General features: G+C 43.2%; 1 protein-coding gene across 5 annotated transcripts in view; it reads left to right on the top strand.

Annotated features, from left to right (window-relative positions):
* nrxn2b (neurexin 2b) overlaps positions 1–20,873 on the top strand; it is an 863,757-nt gene that overhangs the window by 493,500 nt on the left and 349,384 nt on the right. The gene's annotated exons all lie outside the window — the stretch shown is intronic.

Genomic DNA, 20,873 nt, shown 5'->3' with positions numbered 1-20,873 from the left:
AGATTCTCAATTGGATTGAGGTATGGGCTTTGACTAGGCCATTCCAAGACATTTAAATGTTTCCCCTGAAACCACTCGAGTGTTGCTTTAGCAGTATGCTTAGGGTCATTGTCCTGCTGGAAGGTGAACCTCCGTCACAGTCTCAAATCTCTGGAAGACTGAAACAGGTTTCCCTCAAGGAATTCCCCGTATTTAGTGCCATCCATCATTCCTTCAATTCTGATCAGTTTCCCAGTCCCTGCCGATGAAAAACATCCCCACAGCAGGATGCTGGCACCACCATGCTTCACTGTGGGGATGGTGTTCTCGGGGTGATGAGAGGTGTTGGGTTTGCGCCAGACATAGTGTTTTCCTTGATGGCCAAAAAGCTCAATTTTAGTCTCATCTGACCAGAGTACCTTCTTCCATATGTTTGGGGAGTCTCCCACATGCCTTTTGGTGAACACCAAATGTGTTTGCTTATTTTTTTCTTTAAGCAATGGCTTTTTTCTATCCACTCCGATGGAAACAACTCAGATTTGGACGTGTCTGACAACGATGATCCTATCCTGGATGGCAATTACCAACCATCACCACAGGAGGAAAGCAGCAGTGAGCACAGTAGTGATGATGAGGACCCCATTCCTGAGCCCACTGACCACAGTGCAGATAATGGTTAGCCAAGACCCAGTAGATATTTGTTTATTTTATGCAGTTAGGGCCTTAGGGCTATGTGAAGGATTGGAAGCAAAATGCTTATTTACAAAACTTGTTGACAGGTTCATGGACAGGGACAGAGACAGGTACAGGCACAGGTACAGGTTCATCCCGCACTCTCAGACGTCGCCGTCAAAGTCAAGAGATTGAGGCTGATAGCTCAGAAGATGACTTGGAAGAGCCAACACCAAGACCAAGCCAAACAAAAAAAAAGAAAAAGGGAGACTCTGAACAAGGTAATTGTTATTAGTTTTGGCCTTCACAACTTGAGGGTAAATCTTCAAATTTCATATAAACTTCCACACAGATTCAAGTATTTTATGCACCAATATACCTCAATTGCTTACATGGGTAGAAATGTAACTTCCTACAATAAATACTATTTTTATTCTGATTCTGGTTGTGCAGGACGTGGACTACGCTGGAAGGCTACTCCATTGACGCCAAACCTGGCAGAGTATCAGCATCAGGACGAAACTGATCTAGACAGACATGGCTGGACCCCACTAGACTATTTTGAACAGTACATAGATAGAGATTTGATGATGACGATTGCAGAATGCTCTAATATTATGTCACTGTATAAGAGTGGGGAGCCACTTAACATGACAGTAGATGAGGTTTACCACTTTTTTGGTGCCTGTATTTTGATGTCCTGCATCCGATACCCAACCATTAGGATGTACTGGTCCAAAGCCTTGAAAATCACTGCCATCACTGACAAATTCACACGTGCCAGATTCTTCAAACTGAGGGGAGCAATAAAAGTGGTTATTGATCATGATGTGCCAGAAGACCTGAGAATGTTGGACAAATTCTGGAAGGTGAGGCCTTTTCTGGATCGGATTCTGCAAGGCTGCTTGTCTCTGAATCGACCTGATTGCGCATCTATTGATGAGCAGATGATTCCTTTCACAGGAGCCTGTCCGTGCAGACAATATCTGCCAATGAAGCCAAACCCAGTTGGCATAAAGAACTTTGTTTGTGCTACAGCAGATGGCATTGTGCTTGACTTTGAGCTGTATCAAGGCACAGGTTCACTGATTGAGAAGGTCGAAGAACCAGAGGGCCTGAGTTTGGGAAGCTTAGTCATCGAGCGTCTGTGCCAAACTCTGCATCGTGGCACAAAGGTGTATTGTGACCGGTTCTTCACCACCATCAAAGGTGCGCAACGAATGATGGAGAAAGAGCTGTACATGACTGGTACAATAATGAAGAACCGACTCGCTGAAGCGAAGCATAAGTTACCCAGTGACAAAGCCATGAAAAACGCAGGAAGAGGTACCTCATCAGAAGTTTCCGCTGAAGATGGAAAGTTGTGTGTAGTGAAGTGGTACGACAACAAACCAGTATTGCTGATGTCTGTTGTTCATGGTACACAGCCTGAAGACACCTGCCAGCACTGGGACAAGAAAGTGAAACAATATGTCACTGTCTCGCGACCAAGCATTGTCCGTGAGTACAACATCAAGATGGGTGGAGTTGATTTGATGGATAGAATGATAAGTTACTATCGCATGAGCACCCGTACTAAGAAGTGGACAATGCGGATGGTAATGCACTTCACGGATCTGGCTTTAGCCAACAGCTGGCTACTCTACCGAAAAGACCATGCAATATGTGCTGGACCAAAGACAAGACCCATCCAGTTCCTTCAGTTCCGCATGGAAGTGGCTAAGATCCTCTTGGCCCAGCATCACGGTGCAGATGCAGACCTTTCGACACAGTCAGAGGAAGAAGAAGATTCAAACCAGGGAGTGAAACGTCACGTGACAGAGTTGCCCCATGTCTCGGTCCGTAGGAGGGCTAATGCCCACCTCCCAGAGATGATCGGCCTGAAGAATGCAATGCGCTGCAGACAACTAGGCTGCACTGGAAGAACCCGAGTGCGTTGTATGACCTGCAAAGTGTTCTTGTGCTTGCAAACCGAGCGCAACTGTTACTCAGCCTTTCACACATAAGTGATGGCAGTGATTCTCAAGGTGTGTACATGTTCCTTGGTTCCTCCATGTTCTCCGACTCCGTGAAGGTCAATCAATCAGGTGACCTCTGGGCCTCTGAAAGCAGGCCTGGTCCTTCAGTGCTCAGTTATCGCAGCCTTTAACATGTTCCCTTTTTTACATTACCAATGCAAAATGTCACATGAGCTACTCACCTACTATTTTTTCTTTTTTTCACTATGATGTTCAAAACACATTAGTAGCCTAATGCAAGAGTGACTATTTAAAATGCTTTGAATGTTTTATATTTTGTTACAGACATACAATGTCATCCTGCAACTATTTTGCAGCATATCAAATGTTCCAAACACTATTTTTAACTGTCCAAAATGGGCAAAAATGCAATGTTTCCATATTATTTTTACTCTCCGATAGTCAAAACATGTTCAAAAAATATGTGTATGTGTTATTAATACATTAAAAAACAGTCAGGAAAAAAACTGCTGTGTTCAAGGCAGAAATGAAGAGTTTTTCATTCTATTACACAAAGGTGACTTTATTGTGTTTTATGGAAATTCGGACCATGAATCCACATATGTGGACATCATTTTTCTCTAAAAGTACATAATATCAAAAGATGATACTTAGTTTTTATTCTAATTAGGTTCCAATAAGCCCAAATAGCAAAGAGAAATAAAAAATGCATGTAAAAAAACAGCTTGGGCCTTAAGAGGTTAAGCAATGGCTTTTTTCTGGCCACTCTTCCGTAAAGCCCAGATCTGTGGAGTGTACGGCTTAAAGTGGTCCTATGGACAGATACTCCAATCTCCGCTGTGGAGCTTTGCAGCTCCTTCAGGGTGTCTTTGTTGCCTCTCAGATTAATGCCCTCCTTGCCTGGTCCGTGGGTTTTGGTGGGCGGCCAAAAATTATTTTTTTAATAATAAATGTAATGGTGCTCCGTGGGATGTTCAAAGTTTCTGATATTTTTTTATAACCCAACCCTGATCTGTACTGACCTGTTTGGAGAGCTCCTTGGTCTTCATGGTGCCGCTTGCTTGATGGTGCCCCTTGCTTAGTGGTGTTGCAGACTCTGGGGCATTTTAGAACAGGTGTATATATACTGAGATCATGTGACAGATCATGTGACACTTAGATTGCACACAGGTGGACTTTATTTAACTAATTATGTGACTTCTGAAGGTAATTGGTTGCACCATATCTTATTTAGGAGCTTCATAGCAAAGGGGATGAATACATATGCACGCACCACTTTTCCTATTTTTGAAACAAGTTATTTTTTCATTTCACTTCACCATTTTGGACTATTTTGTGTATGTCCATTAAATTAAATCCAAATCCATTTAAATTACAGGTTGTAATGCAACAAAATATGAAAAACTCCAAGGGGGATGAATACTTTTGCAAGGCGCTGTACTTATTATGGACACAGTATGCTTTACATTAGTTATCTTGTTGTTATTAGTAGTTGTTAGTTGTTATTTGTCCATCCTTCAGCTCCATTCAACACCTCCCATCTATCTCTTAACACCATCCATATTGGATTTCTATTTTCCATATATTCTTCAACTGTACTGTTATGCTTCACAAAAGTTCTGAACCCTTCCATTCTCATTGTTTCTACAGATTGTAAATTAAAATATTATTATATTATTGATAGATTGACTATGACTTTTCAGATCACCCAGTAGTGCTATCTGCAGGGTTAGTTCCAGGTAAATATTGCAATCCTTCAGTCATTCCTGGACCTGTGACCAAAAACAAGCTACAAATCGACAGTACCAAAACAAATGATCCAATGATTCTGTCTCTTCGCAGCAAAATCTGCAGAGCTGGGAAGATTGTATCTTGCATTGCGTCACTGTCACATTCACCTGTTATGACCCTCTATAGGATATTTTACCTATTTGATTTTGAATTTTACGACCCCTGTAGGTGTAATTATTTTCGGATGTATTTTATTGTTGAAACATTGAATTTGGTCTTACTGCTATTAGCCCACAGAAACACATTAAATAACACATTCATACATGACAAAACAGATAGCAAAAAAAAAAAGGAAGTAGGTTTTGAAGTGTCTTTCCTATATCTATGAGATAAAAGAAAGCTCTGAATTTTATTTATTTGTTTACCCCTTTGTTATTGGCACATTCTACCCCCATTCACTTTTGTAAATGTTTACCTCCCAGTACTGGGTAACCTTCAGTGGGGGATCATAGCACAAAACAGCCGACATCTACGTGTTTGTTCGCTTTTCTCAAACCGTTCGGACTAGACAGACGATTTTGTGAAAAGTAACTTTTTGCCGTCCTCTCATGTCTGACAAACACAGGCTCTGATAAGCACCTATCTACGGCATATGCGAACGGCCGATACATGCAGATTCAGTGGAATGCGACACTGCCCATGCAAAAAACAGGAAGTCTCTATCGAAACACACAGTGTTTTATTGAATAAACGTGACGATGTCACCAACGTCTGTGCCGACATAAACCTCAGATGGATGATACAATGACAATATAAACAGCCATCATTCATGGCTTTCCTACACTATGTAGCGCAATGCCACGTTTTCCTCAGCCACTATCCAAACCTAGGGCAGAGTACATCAGAGGCCATCACCTTCCTTTGTGTGTAGAAGAGACCCAGAGTGAGAGGCTGTTGATCGAGTGGCAGGCATACACCTCTCTCTCTTTTCAGAGGAGATGAATGGGTAAATAAAGGAGGGATGGAAGGAGGAGGACGGAGGTATGGGGCGTCCCTGACAGTAGGTAAGAAATGATTGAGAGCTTACATAATTTCTCCTCTTTTTCCCCTCTTTCCTTTTTGTCGCTTCAAGCATTTTGTGAGCCCCCCTCCCACACACCAAACAACACATACGCACGGCATGACATTTACTCACATACACAGTTGCAGCTGGTTAGTGTGATTGAGAATACTCCCAACACACCATGACGTCCTGTTAATGTCATTCTTTGCAAAAGGAAGAGACATGAGCTGCAGAACACGTGTCTTTACAAATCTCATATTAAAAATATAAATACATCTCTGCAAGAATGCGACTGAAATTGAATGAGTTAATACCTATTATGTTTATGGAATACATTGTGGTGCTATCATGACCAGCGTATTAAGTAGCTGTACTGTATGTATCTACCACAAGCAAACACTGATAACACTACAGCACAGTAACTCCTCCTAAAAATACTATACAGTGGTGGTGGCTAATGTTCTTTATACCAATATTCTTTACTTCTAGGCCCAATGTCCTTGGCTTCTTATCCAACTCTTTTGCCATAGATTCAGAGATCTTTAACACATTTGACGTCACACGACTGTATGTGCTTCAAAGGAACCAGGGTGATTCTACGCCAGTGTGACCCGAAAATGTTTTGGGTATCTCAGATTGTTCTGGCAATTCTCACATAGAAAGTTCATTGGGAGTAAGGATTTTTTATACGCTTTTTATATTTGTATTACAAACAATTTGAAAAAATCATGACGAAAGTGGCCATTTTAAGCTCCTTTTAGACCTATGCCTCCTCTAACACCCTATGATCTGTGAACCGTACATGATACTGTAGTGGGTGATTCGGACGGAGTCAGGTGCAGGAGGTGTGAATCACAGAATATGGTTTATTCGTCCAATACAGCAGTTAGCAGCAATGTGTAAACCAAATACAGTGCACCTTCAATGCATACTGGGAAAACAAAAACACACGGTTGAATATCCCGGCGACAAAAGTACATAATGCTCAACCGAGCTAGCGACGACACCACATGGAAACAATAACACACAAAGACATGGGGAGCAGAGGGAATACTTATACAGAGACTGATGAGGGGATATGAACCAGGTGTGTGTGGAAAACAAGACAAAACAAATGGAATTATGAAAAGAGGAGCGGCAGTGGCTAGAAGGCCGGTGACGACGAACGCCGAAGCCTGCCCGAACAAGGAGAGGAGGCAGCTTCGGAGGAGGTCGTGACAGATACAGACAACATCTTGGTGTCATTATACTCCTTAGTGTGCTAAAAAATATGGAGTTTGTCTAGAAATACACATTTTCACATACATTTATTAAACATTAAGAACATGAATATCTCAAAAGTACCCTTTTTGATATAGTGAATTTTTTGACATTGTTTAAAACAATATACTCTACGAGTGCATAATATTTCTAGAGTGTGCTCTATGCTACTTTTGAAGTAATAATACAATTATATGAGCACCACCTACACAGTGAATGGGAAAATGGTTTCAAAGGGAACTGCCTCTGCTGGTGATTTGCTGAATGTGCAATCCCAAAGGAGGGTTGTGATTGGTTAATGAGGGTTGTGATTGGTTCATTGCTATGTGTAAAATGGGTCCAAAAAAAAAAATACCAGAGAATATATTGTTCCAAACAATATGTCTAAATATAAGAAAAAACTAAAGGGATGCTTTTGCTATATTCAAATTAATATTTTTAATGTTAAATAAATGAATGGGATAATTTTTTTTTTTGAATCTAGACATACTCAATTTTTTGGAGCACTAATATGTTGTCTGTATCATGTACGGTTCACTGATCATAGGGGTCTCACTGGATGCATGTATAGCTCGAAAAAGGGCCTAAAATGGCCACTTTAATCACCATTTTCTCAAATTGTTTGTGATACAAATGTAAATAGCATACAGTGCCTTCAGAAAGTATTCACACCCCTTAACTTTTTCCACATTTTGTTGTTACAACCTGAATTTAAAATTGATCAAATTTAGGTTTTGTGTCACTGGCATACACAGAATACCCCATAATGTCAAAGTGGATTAAAATTAAAAGTTGAATTGTCTTGAGTCAATAAGTATTCAACCCCTTTGTTATGGCAAGCCTAAATAAGTTCAGAAGTAAAACTTTGCTTAACAAGTCACATAATAACTTTCATGGACTCTGTGTCCAATAATAGTGTGCAATAATAGCGTTTAACATGATTTTTGAATGACTACCTCATCTCTGTACCCCACACATGCAATTATCTGTAAGGTCCCTCAGTCGAGCAGTGAATTTCAAACACAGAGTCAACCACAAAGAACAAGGAGGTTTTCCAATCCCTTTCAAAGAAGGGCACCTATTGGTAGATGGGTAAAAAATAAAAACAGCAGACATTAAATATCCCTTTGACCATGGTGAAGTTATTAATTACACTTTGGATGGTGTATCAATACACCCAGTCACCCAGTAACCCAGTTGCCGGAGAGGAAGTAAACCGCTCAGGGATTTTACCATGAGGCCAATGGTGACATTAAAACAGTTACAGAGTTTAATGGCTGTGATAGAAGAAAACTGAGGATGGATCAACAACATTGTAGTTACTCCACAATACTAACCTAATTGACAGAGTGAATAGAAGGAAGCCTGTACAAGACGACATTGAATGTTCCTGAGTGGTGTAGTTATAGTTTTGACTTAAATCTGCTTGAAAATCTGAAGCAAGACTTGAAAATGGCTGTCTACTAATGATTAACAAACAACTTGACAGAGCTTGAATAATAAAATAAAAAAAGAATGTGCAAATATTGTACAATCCAGGTGTGCAAAGCTCTTACAGACTTACCCAGAAAGACTCACAGCTGTAATCGCTGCCAAAGGTGATTCTAACATGTATTGACTCAGGGGTGTGAAACCGGTGGGAGGCGCGCACACCACCCACCGCTTCCAAGTATATTACTCCCTAATGTTCAGTCTTTGGATAACAAAGTCGATGAGCTCAGGGCAAGGATTTCTTTCCAGAGAGACATCAGGGCCTGTAACATACTTTGTTTCACGGAAACATGGCTCTCTCAGGATATTCTGTGGAAATCGGTCCAGCCAGATGGGTTCTCAGTTTATTGCGCAGACAGAAATAAATATCTCTCCGGGAAGCAGAAGGGCGGAGGTGTGTGTTTCATGATTAACGACTCATGGTGTAATTGTAGTAACGTACAGGAACTCAAGTTATTTTGTTCACCCGACCTAGAATACCTCACAATCAAATGCAGACCGTATTATCTTCCAAGATAATTTTATTTGGTTATAGTCACGGCCGTATATATCCTCCCTCAAGCCGATACCACGACGGCCCTCAAAGAACATTACTGGACTTTATGCAAACTGGAAACATATCCTGAGGCTGCATTTATTGTAGCTGGGGATTTTAACAAAGCAAATTTGAGGACTAGGCTGCCAAAGTTCTGTCAACATATCGACTGTTATACTTGGGCTGCTAAAATTCTCGACCATTGCAATTCAAACTTCCGGGATGCTTATAAGGCCCTCCCCCGCCCTCCTTTCGGCAAATCTGACCACAACTTCATTTTGCTCCTTCCTTCCTATAGGCAGAAACTCAAACAGGAAGTACCCGTGCTAAGGACTATTCAACGCTGGTCTGACCAATCGGAATCCACGCTTCAAGATTGTTTTGATCACACGGACTGGGATATGTTCCGGGTAGCTTGCGAAAATAATTTAGACGAATACACTGAAACGGTGACTGAGTTTATCAGGAAGTGTATAGGAGATGTTGTGCCCACTGTGACTAATAAAACCTACCCTAACCAGAAACCGTGGATAGATGGCAGTATTCACGCAAAACTGAAAGTGCGAACCACCGCGTTTAACCATGGCAAGGTGACTGGGAATATGGCAGAATACAAATAGCTATTCACTCAGCAAGGCAATTAAACAGGCAAAACATTAGTATAGAGACAAAGTGGAGTCGCAATTCAATGGCTCAGACACGAGACGTATGTGGCAGGGTCTACAGACAATCACGGACTACAAAAGGAAAACCAGCCACGTCGCCGACACTGACGTCTTGCTTCCGGACAAGCTAAACACCTTCTTCGCCCGCTTTGAGGACAACACAGTGCCACCGACGCGGCCCACTACCAAGGACTGTGGCCTCTCCTTCTCCATGGCCGATGTGAGTAAGACATTTAAGCATGTTAACCCCCGCAAGGCTGCCGGCCCAGACGACATCCCTAGCCATGTCCTCAGAGTATGCGCAGACCAGCTGGCTGGTGTGTTTATGGACATATTCAAACTCTCCCTATCCCAGTCTGCTGTCCCCACCTGCTTCAAGATGGCCACCATTGTTCCTGTTCCCAAGAAAGCAAAGGTAACTGAACTAAATGACTATCGCCCCGTAGCACTCACCTCTGTCATCATGAAGTGCCCACTTCATTTTGCTTACCGCCCCAATAGATCCACAGACGATGCAATCGCCATCACACTGCACACTGCCCTATCCCATCTGGACAAGAGGAATACCTATGTAAGAATGCTGTTCATTGACTATAGCTCAGCATTCAACACCATAGTACCCTCCAAGCTCATCATTAAGCTCGAGGCCCTGGGTCTGAACCCCACCCTGTGCAACTGGGTCATGGACTTCCTGACGGGCCGCCCCCAGGTGGTGAAGGTAGGAAACAACACCTCCACTTTGCTGATCCTCAACATTGGGGCCCCACAAGGGTGCGTGCTCAGCCCCCTCCTGTACTCCCTATTCACCCATGACTGCGTGGCCAAGCTAGCCTCCAACTCAACCATCACGTTTGCAGACGACACAACAGTAGTAGGCTTGATTAAACAACAATAACGAGACAGCCTACAGGGAGGAGGTGAGGGCTCTGGGAGTGTGGTGCCAGGAAAATAACCTCTCAACTCAACGTCAACAAAACAAAGGAGATGATCGTGGACTTCAGGAAACAGCAGAGGGTGCACCCCCCCATCCACATCGACGGGACCGCAGTGGAGTAGGTGGAAAGCTTCAAGTTCCTTGGTGTACACATCACTGACAAACTGAAATGGTCCACCCACGCAGACAGTGTGGTGAAGAAGGCGCAACAGAGCCTCTTCAACCTCAGGAGCCTGAATAAAACCCTCACAAACTTTTACAGATGCACAATTGAGAGCATCCTGTCGGGCTGTATGGCTGTACGGCAACTGCACCGCCCGCAATCGCAGGGCTCTCCAGAGGGGGGTGCAGTCTGCCGAACGCATTACCGGGGGCAAACTACCCGCCCTCCAGGACTCCTACAGCACCCGATGTCACAGGAAGGCCAAAAAGATCATCAAGGACATCAACCACCCGAGCCACTGCCTGTTCACCCCGCTATCATCCAGAAGGCGAGGTCAGTACAGGTGCCTCAAAGCTGGGAACGAGAGACTGAAAAACAGACTGTTAAATAGCCATCACTAGCACATTCGAGGCTGCAGCTGCAGAAATCACTGGCCACTTTAAGAAATGGAACACTAGTCATTTTAATAATGTTTACATATCTTGCATTACTCATCTCATATGTACAGTTGAAGTCGGAAGTTTACATACACCTTAGCTAAATACATTTAAACTCAGTTTTTCACAATTCCTGACAGTAATAGTAGAGCGAATGATTTATTTCAGCTTTTATTTCTTTCATCACATTCCCAGTGGGTCAGAAGTTTACATACACTCAATTAGTATTTGGTAGCATTGCCTTTAAATTGTTTAACTTGGGTCAAACGTTTCGGGTAGCCTTCCACAAGCTTCCCACAATAAGTTGGGTGAATTTTGGCCCATTCCTCCTGACAGAGCTGGTGTAACTGAGTCAGGTTTGTAGGCCTCCTTGCTCACACACGCTTTGTCAGTTCTGCACACAAATGTTCTATAGGATTGAGGTCAGGGCTTTGTGATGGCCACTCCAATACCTTGACTTTGTTGTCCTTAAGCCATTTTGTCACAACTTTGGAAGTTTGCTTGGGGTCATTGTCCATTTGGAAGACCCATTTGTGACCAAGCTTTAACTTCCTGACTGATGTCTTGAGATGTTGCTTCAACATATCCACATGATTTTCCTTCCTCATGATGCCATCTATTTTGTGAAGTGCACCAGCCCCTCCTGCAGTAAAGCACCCCCACATCATGATGCTGCCACCCCCGTACTTCACGGTTGGGATGGTGTTCTTCGGCTTGCAAGCATGCCCCTTTTTCCTCCAAACATAACGATGGTCATTATGGCCAGTTATATTTTTGTTTCATCAGACCAGAGGACATTTCTCCAAAAGGTACGATCTTTGTCCCCATGTGCTGTTGCAAACAGTAGTCTGGCTTTTTTATGGCGGTTTTGGAGCAATGGCTACTTCCTTGCTGAGCGGCCTTTCAGGTTATATCGATATAGGACTTGTTTTACTGTGGATATAGATACTTTTGTACCTGTTTCCTCCAGCATCTTCACAAGGTCCTTTGCTGTTGTTCTGGGATTCATTTGCACTTTTCGCACCAAAGTACGTTCATCTCTAGGAGACAGAACGCGTCTCTTTCCTGAGCGGTATGACGGCTGCGTGGTGCCATGGTGTTTATACTTGCGTACTATTGTTTGTACAGATGAACGTGGTACCTTCAGGCGTTTGGAAATTGCTCCCAAGGATCAACCAGACTTGTGGGGGTCTATAATCGTTTTTCTGAGGTCTTGGCTGATTTCTTTTGATTTTCCCATGATGTCAAGCAAAGAGGCATTGAGTTTGAAGGTAGGCCTTGAAATACATCCACAGGTACACCTCCAATTGACTCAAATCATGTCAGAAGCTTCTAAAGCCATGACATCATTTTCTATAATTTTCCAAGCTGTTTAAAGGCACAGTCAACTTAGTGTATGTAAACTTCTGACCCACTGGAATTGTGACACAGTGAATTATAAGTGAAATAATCTGTCTGTAAACAATTGTTGGAAAAATTACTTGTTTCATGCACAAAGTAGATGTCCTAACCGACTTGCCAAAACTATAGTTTGTTAACAAGACATTTGTGGAGTGGTTGAAAAAATTAGTTTTAATGACTCCAACCTAAGTGTATGTAAACTTCCGACTTCAACTGTATATACTGTGTTCTATAATATTCTACTGTATCTTAGTCCATGCCGCTCTGTCATTACTCGTCCATATATGTATTCTTAATTCCATTCCTTTGTGTGTATTGGGTATATGTTGTGAAATTGTTAGATATTACTTGTTAGATATTACTGCACTGTCGGAGCTAGAAGCACAAGCATTTCACTACACCCGCAATAACATCTGCTAAACACGTGTTTGTGACAAATAGACTTTGATTTGATATAAATTAGATATTTCTGTATTTAATTTTCAATAAATTTGCTAACATTTCAAAAAACATGTTTTTGCTTTCTCATTATGGGGTATTGTATGTAGATGTGTGATTTAAAATAGATATTTAATCAATTTTGAATTCAGGCTGTAACACAACAAAATGTGGAATAAGCCAAGGGGTATGAATGCTTTCTGAAGGCACTGTATCAAACATCCGTTCTCCCAATTACGTTTCTGTGAGAATTGCCAGAACAATCTGTGATACCAAAATATTTTCGGCCCACGCTGGGATGGAATGTCCCACCATTGGCTCTCCATGGCTGTTGTTCCTTCTCTAATGGTTTCATTTCCTGTACATGATGGAAATGACAAGTGATCTCCCCAGTAAGGAAGGGGCTGGCTAAGTCGACCCCGCCTTAGTGATTAAGCCAATGGCTGGAACAGCATATCTCCACTGCAGGGGAAACCCAAGGTCAACAACATCCCTCCACATCTCCCTCCATCTATTCTTCCTTCCCTTTACCTCTCCCACTGGGCTGTTTGCTTTACCTGGTCGTCCTATGGTGATGTTGTTCCATAGCTTAAATTAAAACGGCCTCTCTCTCTCTTGTGAGGCCTCTGTGCATCTTCACACAGCCATGAGCAAATCAATGCACCGCAATGTCGGGGCGGTCGAGCCGACACAATACACAGATCAATGGACACGTACACCAAGGCGTATACAGGTTTAAAGGTGTTCAGGAGAACATTGCATACAGTACACATACTCACTCACATGCATACACACACACACACATACTCACACTATGTCTCTGACTTACACACACACACACACACTACACAAATACCATACACATACTGAGACCGTCTAATCCACAGACATACACCCTGGGGTTTGGTTCAGGCATCATTTAGTGGTTGAGTGTTACTCTGTGGTGGTCTGTGTCAGTGGTGTTGGTGTCTCCACTGTCTGTTCGCCTCAGTGCAGTGATCTGGAGCCAGAGTGGGCCCAGACACGCAGAGACAGAAAGTCATTAAGGAGGCTGTCTCTCTCTGTCCTTCTGGCCGACATAAACACACGCACGCGCACAGGCCCCACTCGATGTCTGCAGCCAACCAGTCAGCCTAGCGTAACCCTCATCAGAACAGTATTACTCGGTTTCCACTAGATGGCACAGCCTCAAAGTCAGCATATCGGCTATATAGTATAAATTCATTCAAACAAAAATGTGCTTTTTGGGCTTAATTTAAGATTAGGGTCAGGCATAAGGGTAGCAGTGTGGTTAGGTCTAAAATCAGATTTTAAGAAGATAAATTGTAGAAATAGGCGGGGTTTATGACTTTGTGGCTGTGATAACGACTCATATAAATGGATACATTTGTATACTGACTCGCTGCTCACTGAGTCATGATGGTTGATACAGTGTGTGCAAGCAGGAGGAGAAATAATTTGTCTGTGGAGCCACTGACAGCCTGAAATAATGGCATTTTGCTGTAGGGGAGTTTTGACTGGGACTATTACTTATTATTAGATATTATTCTTTGAATATTGAATATGGGGTAAATAAATATTGTCACCTTCCACCGTAGCTTACCTACATCTTCTTTCTGCTGTCTTGGGTTCTTGGTTATTTTCTCTCTCTCACTCCCTCACTCAAACGCACATTCCATTCACTACGAATGTCACTTTTGCCTTAGGATATCAGTCAGGAATCAGACGCTAACACATCCTGGCATCTTAAACTGAACAAAAATATAAACGCAACATGCAACAATTTCAAAGATTTTACTGAGTTGCAGTTCCTATAAGGAAATCAGTCAATTGAAATAAATTCATTAGGCCCTAATCTATCGATTTCGCATGACTATGAATACAGATATGCATCTGTTGGTCACAGATCACTTTTTTTTTTTAAGTAGGGGCGTGGATCAGAAAACCAGTCAGTATCTGGAGTGACCACCATTTGTCTCATACAGTGCGACACATCTCCTTCGCATAGAATTGATCAGGCTGTTGATTGTGGCCTGTGAAATGTTGTCCTACTCCTCTTCAATGGCTGTGCAAAGTTGCTGGATATTGACAGGAACTGGAACATGCTGTCGTACACGGTGATCCAGAGCATCCCAAACTTGCTCAATGGGTGACATGTCTGGTGAGTATGCAGGCCAGCTTCCAGGAATTGTGTACAGATCCTTGTGACATGGGGCCGTGCATTATCATGCTGAAACATGAGGTGATGGAGGCGGATGAATGGCACTACAATGGGCCTCAGGATCTTATCACGGTATCTCTGTGCATTCAAATTGCCATTGATAAAATGCAATTGTGTTCGTTGTCCGTAGCTTATGCCTGCTCATACCATAACCCCACTGCCACCATGGGGCACTCTGTTCACAACGTTGACATCAGCAAACCGCTCGCCCACACAGTACCATACACGCTGTCTGCCATCTTCCTGGTGCAGTTGAAACCGTGATTCGTTCGTGAAGACCACACTTCTCCAGCGTGCCAGTGGCCATCGAAGTCGGTTCTGACACTGAACTGCAGTGGCCTTTTATTGTCCCCAGCACAATGATCATGCTGTTTAATCGGCTTGTTGATATGCCACACCTGTCAGATGGATGGATTATCTTGGCAAATGAGAAATGCACAATTTTGTGCACAAAATTTGAGAGAAATAAGCTTCTCAGCTTATTTCAGCTCATGAAACATGTGACCACCACTTTACATGTTGCGTTTACATTTTTGTTCATAGATCATCAGGTTGGACACCCTCATCCCACTCCTCTTCACTGGCCTTGCTTTGTTCCCTCCATCCAGGCCTGGCTAGGGTGTGTGTGTATCCCTGTCCATCAGGACTCTATCCCACCACCTCCCCTACACCCCTCCCTGAAAAACCCCAGTCCTGCTGTATCACTAAATCTGTAATGGAATCTGTAACGTGTAAAACAAACAGCCATTTTAAAGGCTAGTGAGATCATAAATAATGGCCAGGGCAAACGATAAATAATCGATCTCTGCCGGGCCTCCTAATATACATTGTGCCGCGTTTAATGTTTAACTGCACAGATCCAGCCAGTGACGTTTTATTGGATTTTTCTCTCTTTTGGCCTGGGTCAATTTTTACGGCATTTGCAGTTATTAAAATCCATCCGGAGAGCCTGAGAAGAATGCTATTGATATTTTGCTCCTTTTCACGAGCAGCGGGAGTACAGGCATACTTATTTACAGGCGATGCTTGTAAACCGTAAACTCTAACCTTCAACTGGAACACAGTTGGAACTGGAGCCGGTGCACTCCCTCTGTCTCGTTTGATTAAGGCCCTTTTCACTCGCCCAGATTTAATTGAATTCAGAGAAGTCATAATTCGAGTGTGTGTGTGGAATGAGGGGAGTGGGGTTATTGTGTGTGTGCTCTAGTTAATCAAAAAAATCAAATCAAATCAAATTTTATTGGTCACATGCGCCGAATACAACAGGTGCAGACATTACAGTGAAATGCTTACTTACAGCCCTTAACCAACAGTGCATTTATTTTAAACAAAAAAAGTAAGAATAAAACAACAACAAAAAAAGTGTTGAGAAAAAAAGAGCAGAAGTAAAATAAAGTGACAGTAGGGAGGCTATATATACAGTAAAATAAAGTGACAGTAGGGAGGCTATATATACAGGGGGGTACCGTTGCAGAGTCAATGTGCGGGGGCACCGGCTAGTTGAGGTAGTTGAGGTAATATGTACATGTGGGTAGAGTTAAAGTGACTATGCATAAATACTTACTTAACAGAGTAGCAGCAGCGTAAAAAGGATGGGGTGGGGGGGCAGTGCAAATAGTCCGGGTAGCCATGATTAGCTGTTCAGGAGTCTTATGGCTTGGGGGTAGAAGCTGTTGAGAAGTCTTTTGGACCTAGACTTGGCACTCCGGTACCGCTTGCCGTGCGGTAGCAGAGAGAACAGTCTATGACTAGGGTGGCTGGAGTCTTTGACAATTTTGAGGGCCTTCCTCTGACACCGCCTGGTATAGAGGTCCTGGATGGCAGGGAGCTTTGCCCCAGTGATGTACTGGGCCGTACGCACTACCCTCTGTAGTGCCTTGCGGTCAGAGGCCAAGCAGTTGCCATACCAGGCGGTGATGCAACCAGTCAGGATGCTCTCGATGGTGCAGCTGTAGAATTTTTTGAGGATCTGAGGACCCATGCCAAATCTTTTTAGTCTCCTGAGGGGGAATAGGCTTTGTCGTGCCCTCTTCACGACTGTCTTGGTGTGTTTGGACCATGATAGTTCGTTGGTGATGTGGACACCAAGGAACTTGAAGCTCTCAACCTGTTCCACTACAGCCCCGTCGATGAGAATGGGGGCGTGCTCAGTCCTCTTTTTTTTCCTGTAGTCCACAATCATCTCCTTTGTCTTGGTCACGTTGAGGGAGAGGTTGTTGTCCTGGCACCACACGGCCAGATCTCTGACCTCCTCCCTATAGGCTGTCTCATCGTTGTCGGTGATCAGGCCTACCACTGTTGTGTCGTCGGCAAACTTAATGATGGTGTTGGAGTCGTGCCTGGCCATGCAGTCATGGGTGAACAGAGAGTACAGGAGGGGACTGAGCACGCACCCCTGAGGGGCCCCCGTGTTGAGGATCAGTGTGGCAGATGTGTTGTTACCTACCCTTACCACCTGGGGGCGGCCCGTCAGGAAGTCCAGGATCCAGTTGCAGAGGGAGGTGTTTAGTCCCAGGATCCTTAGCTTAGTGATGAGCTTAGAGGGCACTATGGTGTTGAATGCTGAGCTGTAGTCAATGAATAGCATTCTCACGTAGGTGTTCCTCTTGTCCAGGTGGGAAAGGGCAGTGTGGAGTGCGATAGAGATTGCATCATCTGTGGATCTGTTGGGGCGGTATGCAAATTGGAGTGGGTCTAGGGTTTCTGGGATTATGCTGTTGATGTGAGCCATGACCAGTCTTTCAAAGCACTTCATGGCTACAGACGTCAGTGCTACGGGTCGGTAGTCATTTAGGCAGGTTATCTTAGTTATCTTAATACATTGGTGCACTCTGAGTAGGGTGTCTCGTACTGCATTATCAGTTCATTTACATTGCTTTGATTTGTAGTCTCAAACAGATGATTGGAGAGACTGAAAAAAACGCTCTTCTTTCAAAGTCACCCCTCTGCTGTCGAGGGAAAGTTAGACTCACTGTGGGAATATTTAATGCTGTAAACCCAGCTTTCTCTTCCTCTCACATAAAAAATCTTCAGTGACAGTCTTTGTTCTGACAGAAGATCTCCATGCATTGAGGTTTAATGCTGATATGGCATGACTCTAAATCCTAGGTTCCTACACCATCATGAGATGAACATTCATCTATTGATGCTTTCTTAGGAATTCCAAATCAAAACCCATTTAATGCAGCAAACTCCACCAAGGCATCATATCAAACATGGATCAATGCTATTTTTTTACCCGTCCACTTTATTTATTTATTTGTATTTTCCTACTTTTTCTCCCCAATTACAATCTTTTCTCCGAAACATGACCAACCAAACCGCGCTCCTTAACACCCGCACACTTAATCCGGAAGCCAGCCGCACCAATGTGTCAGAGGAAACACCGCCAGCCTGCAGGCACCCGGCACGCCACAAGGAGTCCCCTAACCCGGACGACGCTGGGCCAATTGTGCGCCGCCCTATGGGACTCCCGGTCACGGCCGGTTGTGACACAGCCCAGGATCAAACCCGGGTCTGTAGTGACACCTCAAGCACTGCGATGCAGTGCCTTAGACCACCGCTGCACCACTCGGGAGGCCCACTTTATTTATTTTTAACTCTCCTATTAAGATCACTGAGAATACAGAATCCCTTTCCAATAGTCATATGCCAATTATCAAATCAAAATCAAATCAAATGTTATTTGTCACATGCTTCGTAAAATAACAGGTGTAGACTAACTGTGAAATGCTTACTTACGGGTCCTTTTCCAAAAATGCTGTTAAAAATAAAGATATAAAAATAGAAATATTGACACAAGGAATAAATACACAGTGAATAACAATAAAGAGTAAAAATAACATGGCTATATACCAGTACCGAGTCGATGTGCAGGGGTACGAGGTAGTTATGTACATATAGGTAAGGGTAAAGTGACTAAGCAGCAGGATAGATAACAGACAGTAGCAGCAGTGTATGTGGTGTGTGTGTGTGTCAGCATATGTGTGTGGCATCAGTATGCATCTGTTTGCAGGTAGTCCAGGTAGCCATTTGATTAGCTATTTAGCAGTCTTGTTGAGCCGTCTTATGGCTTGGGGTAGAAGCTGTTTAGGGTCCTGTTGGTTCCAGATTTTGTGCACTGGTACTGCTTGCCGTGCGGTAGCAGAGAGAACAGTCTATGGCTTGGTTGGCTGGGGTCTTTGACCATTTTTGGGGCCGTCCTCTGACAACATTAACATTATCAACATTATCAATATCAATTCACCCACCCTAATGACATAACATTCACAAATGACACAGTATTGATTTATATAAGCGGCATTCCGATATGACACATTCATGTTTTACAGTGGGGAAATCAGACGTACTCTTGATTGAAAAACTGCTTTGAGATGTGAAATGCAATCCAAGATGGTTTCTTGAAAGACCTAAATAGGTGATTTGGACTTGTCTAATTAGTTCGTGCTTTGCTGAGTGGCGCAGTGGTCTGGTTCGAATCCAGGCTCTGTCGTAGCCGGCCGTGACCGGGAGACCCATGGGGCGGCGCACAATTGGCCCAGCGTCGTCCAGGGTAGGGGAGGGAATGGCTGGCAGGGATGTAGCTCAGTTGGTAGAGCATGGCGTTTGCAACGCCAGGGTTGTGGGTTCGATTCCCACGGGGGGCCAGTATGAAAAATAATAATGTATGCACTCACTAACTGTAAGTCGCTCTGGATAAGAGCGTCTGCTAAATGACTAAAATGTAAATGTAATTGGGGATGGAAAGGTGTTATTCCCAGAAATGTGGAGTGTATCCCATATATTGTTCTGTATGAACAAGTTACAAACTGCTCCTTTTGATGCTTTAAGGATGCTGTAATACAGCAAGTCTCTCTCTCTCTCTCTCTCTCTCTCTCTCTAACATATGGAAAGCTTCCTTTTCTTTTACAGTGTGTCCTCATTTTGTAATAGCGGAGACACTTCAGCTGCAGTAATCAGTAAAATGTAATACTCCGCCAGTAGATTTTAATTTCATTCCTGAGGACATTTGCCTGCTCCTTGTCAGATGTGTTCCATTTGTAACACACTTCCCATTGAATCAGTGTCTCCTATCGCTGTAATAATGATGAGAAGATCATGGAATGATTGATGAATGTTATTCATCACCACACACACTATTCTTGCAGTGCATTTGAGGATGAGTGAATCGATGTGAGGTTGACGCACAGGCATTACAAAACAGCGCAATGTCCTTGAGCATGGAGAAAGCGTATTACGTTGACAGTACAGACAGCTCTGTACTCTGAATATGTATTGGGCTTAACAATATACACAGAGAAGCCTAACCCCTTTGGGAAGAATTGACATTGCAAACTTTTGGCAAAATTATTTATTTTGTACTCTAAAGGGTTCAGGACACATCATTATCAGGTGTAGTATTTTTACGATCTGTGGCCAGAATATTGTTTCATAGGTTTCACAATCTAAAAATCTAAAATTCACCTTCCACCAAAAGCAGGCATTCGGTAGAATTTGTAACCGGGTCATTGACAGAGATTAATCTTACAGTATTTCATCCCTGTAATGAATTCTCAGTGGGAAAAATGTGTAGATTCATGCGCAGAGCACGGCAGGTGTTTATTACGCCTTCACAGAAGGCAGGAATCGTGGTCGCAGGCAGGCAATGGTCATACACAGGTAGGCAAACAGGCAGGAGAATCAAAAACTAGGACTGAAGACTATAACTGGTTCTCACAAACGAGCTAGGAAAAGGCTTAGTAGAGTCAAAACGAAAAATACCTCACAAGGCACAAACAGAATGAACTGAACTAAAGAAGGAGCTGATGAGACCAGGTGAGTAACTAACACAGGTGAAATCAATGAACAAAAATGAAAGACAGGGCTACATTCAAGAACACAAAGAAACAGGGCTACGTTCAAGAA

This window comes from Coregonus lavaretus (genome assembly GCF_964263955.1).
Source record: "Coregonus lavaretus genome assembly, chromosome: 39".
In the NCBI taxonomy this organism is placed as follows: Eukaryota; Metazoa; Chordata; class Actinopteri; order Salmoniformes; family Salmonidae; genus Coregonus; species Coregonus lavaretus.
The sequence above is the reverse complement of the archived record's forward strand: the minus strand, read 5'-3'. Positions and strand labels throughout refer to the sequence as shown.